Source organism: Polyodon spathula, chromosome 10 (assembly GCF_017654505.1).
Source record: "Polyodon spathula isolate WHYD16114869_AA chromosome 10, ASM1765450v1, whole genome shotgun sequence".
Taxonomy (NCBI): Eukaryota; Metazoa; Chordata; class Actinopteri; order Acipenseriformes; family Polyodontidae; genus Polyodon; species Polyodon spathula.
This window is the reverse complement of record NC_054543.1, coordinates 41,550,981-41,555,006: the sequence shown is the minus strand read 5'-3', so window position 1 is coordinate 41,555,006 and position 4,026 is coordinate 41,550,981.

Sequence of the window (4,026 nt, the reverse complement as noted above, 5' to 3'; positions counted from 1 at the left end):
CTGTAATCACTACAGGTGTGTTGAGCCTATAGAGATCAAAAGCACATGTTTTGTATCAGTGTTTAGTTACGCACAGACCACTGTCAGATTTTAACACTCTCCATTATTGCCAATATATAGGTCTTCCAAACTTCTTGAAATGTCTCAAAATAAGTACTTTACACCAAGCTTTTAATTCTGTTAGCAAAGGGCTATCTTGATTGGGGTTAAGAGCAGGGGCATTTCACTGCTAGTGTACAATATGTATTGTTTGTCAAGTCAAGTCTTAAATTAGGGAATTTTACCAAGTCGTATAAGAAATGCTCTGTAGAATTTCAAGGCCCTTGCCTCCCCCTGACCTGCTATCACTAGTGAAGGAATGCTATTCCTATCCTGCTTTCATTTGCTGCAATTTGTAGCTGGTCTGGGATACAGTCAGAAAATATTTCAGATTATATTGCTTTCTTAAGTAGTTTCACTTGATTTTATATTCAGTTCTAAGATCAGGTTTGTAAAACCTTCCAGTCTTCACCGCACTCTCTATCTATCTATCTATCTATCTATCTATCTATCTATCTATCTATCTATCTATCTATCTATCTATCTATCTATCTATCTATATATATATATATATATATATATATATATATATATATATATATATATATATATATATATATATTAATATATATACTAACAGTACTGGATATACTCTGGATTTGCATACCTCAGTACCTGGATTGCATACTCTATACGAGTGCACCACTCTAAAAAGGGGAGTGAGCCCTGTGTATTATATTCCTGTTATAATATGAATAGCTTACTTCACATCATTTAACCTTTCTGAGATAACACAAGTATTTCTGAATATTCATATCTGCAAGTACTGTCCATCAAAAACACTCTAGAAAATACTTTAATAAACTTTTACTTCATTGTTACTTCAAAATAATTCTGCCAACATTTTTTTTTTTAATAATTGATTTCTATGAAGAAGATAAAAAAAAAAAAAAAATCTAGGTTAAAATAATAAAACCCCTAAGATGTTTAACGGTGTTATTTTTAAAGTTGTTATTTTATTGGATGAAAAGATGAGTTTCTGAAAACAGTGTTATAGGTGCCATTTTTAATATTTCCCAGTTTGCTCTATCAATGAACGCTTCTGTTGGGTTTGTAATGATATAAACAGAATACACCATTTACTCCCTGTTGATGCATATGCAGAAAAATCTTTCTTTCGCTGGTAAACAACTTCACATTAATAGCAGAATGTTTTTTTTTAAATTTAATTTTATTTTATTTTCCATAAAAAAATAAATGATTTGTTTTGTTTAATGTAGCAGTCTTATTTTTTTAGAGAAATTATGACACATACATGAAGTAATTAAAAGTCAGACCTTTCACTAGACAACCTGGGATTAATATTATAATCACTTAAAGAGTGAATGTAAAGTACACTTTGATTTGTAAACACAGTGTCATCAACTTAAGATTTTAAAATGTTGAGACGTTTTCTTTTTTTCTGGCCCTTGTGTGTTATTGTTTTGTGATCTCAGTTATCATCACTTTTCACACAGAATGAAATGTTGTGGGATTTCAAAACTTTTTTTTTTTTTTTTTTTTTTTTTTTTTTACCAGCCTCTGAAAGAAAAAGAATCAAAACAAAACAAACCCTACGATTATACTGTATTTACAGTATAATTGTAAATCTCGAAAAACTACTCACTTCTAAATCTTTTGTAGTCATTTTTGTATTACTTTAGTATAGATACATGTTAACTTGGATTCATATGTTGTTTTTTTCTGACTTTATGTGAACGAAAAGACACACATTTGCCCGTTTTCCCATTGGAAATAGTGATATTTTGAAATATCACTGTCCTGGTCACAAAAGCAAAGTTTGTAGGGAATAATAGCCATTTTCTATACTTTTGAGGCATAAGCAATTAGAAAATAACACTTACTACCCAGGAACAAAAATTGTGTTACATAGTGTAATCATTATATAGTAATGAGCAAACTGTATCCATCTGAACAATGTGCAGGAAGTTCTACAGGATGGATGCTCCTCAAGTACCAACACTGCGACCACATCCTATATAAAAATATTATAGATTGACCTAGGACACACACAAAGGATATTTTGCTAGGGTGTATGTGCATTGGGAAAGGTACAGACATTTGACCCATACAAATGATCTACATGATCACATTACCCATAATATTTTGAGGGCATGTGAAGGGCAAATCCTGTGAAAGAAGCACTAACCTGGCACTAATTGAGAGAAAGTTCAATGATAGACAGGGAGGAAAAGCACAAGTGTCCAGTAGGGATTAGCCAATCAGAGCATTAGAAGAGGGGCCAACTGTTCGGCCTGGCCACGACAGAGAGGCAGAGCAGGTGGTTTACTAGTGTGCCAACGGTGTGATAAGGAACAGGCCGACCTCACCAGAAGTGTCTCTTGAACACAGTGACTCTTATTCATTAAAAAAATAAAAGTGTTTTGACTTATATAGAGATTTACTCCTCCCTATGATCTGTATTAGTGCAGCAGGTATAGATTGCTGTGAAAAGACAGGCAGTACTGTGGTTTGTACTAAATGTTTTTGTTTTTTGTTTTGTTTTTAAATGGCAGGCACATCACACATAAACAACCTACTCCATGTGTTTTAGTTTAGATTCTGTGGCACAAGCAACTTAAAATTACAAGTCATCTTGGTCATATACATCTTCAAAACATTGCTGAAGAAAAACTTGCGGTTGAAACGCATCAACTTAAGAGCTTGTCCTTGGCTAAGTACATGTGTTAATAGACCTTGATTCACTAGAATAAATTGTTGATTCCTTTTTGAACAACTACTCTGTGTTGGGGCATAATTGTATTCACAAAAGATAAAGTTTGCCATCGAAAGTTTTTCAAAAAGGTTTAAATTAATAGACCCTTTAAACCACCAGTTGGTAATAATTATATGCAGCATCACAAAAAAATTTTTTTTAATGCAGCATTTACATTCTGTCATGACGACTGATACGATGTTTTCTTTTCCACTGTGGGAACCGTCGATGGATGGACTGTTTTTCTTCTTGTGTTTTCGTGATAACTATATATTCTTATATATATATATATATATATATGGTGATGATATATCATTTTATATCTACATGTACATACAACTACTTCTATATTAAAACGTAGATGTACATGCCTGTTGTGATGAATGCAGGGTCAAGGCCAGTGTAGCATACCACCACTTCTATAGTAAAATGTAGATGTACATGCCTGTTGTGATGAATGCAGCAGGTGCAAGGCGGGAGCAGACAAGCAGTAAAAGGCACAAAGACTACAATGCTTTGTGAATTTAAAGAGGGGGGGGGGGGGGGGGGGGGGGGGGGGCTGCTTTTTTTTCTCCTTACTTTCATTATATTTATTCTAATTTGAGACTGTCTTTAGTGCTTGGTAAGGTGCAGGACAAATAAAGCAGAATAAGAATAGAGTGCTGCTCCTTAGGTTTAGGTCTAATGTTGGCACAAAACCACAGGAGTTCCCAGTACTAACAATGAGTCTTAGCAGGATCCTCCGCAGAGCTCCCCCACTGCACTCACAGCATGCCATGAAAGTACCGAGTGAGGCTGCTGAATAGAGCGTCCTACAAGCGTGACACCAAACCCTCGTTTTTCTCCCGAATTAAGATGTACTGTGGTATACCAAGGTAAAAACATATACCGGTAAAGCACATAAAACCGTGGTAAATAAAAACTACGGGAAAGCACTGTGAAAACTAAAGCATAACACATTCCCAAATAGTCTTGAAAATATGTAACAAAAAATGTATAAAATTCAATTTTTAAAACACGTCTACGTCTAACAATGCATTAAAAGCTATACAAAAAAATCTTTAAGTGCATACTTTTTTGCAACAACCCACCACACTCCTGTTCTCTGACTTAGACACAGCCGCACAGTCCATTCTCCTGTTGTACGTGCCGTCGGGCGGTGTCTCGGAGTGGGAGGTTTCATCAAGTTGTGACGTAACAGGATATCTTCC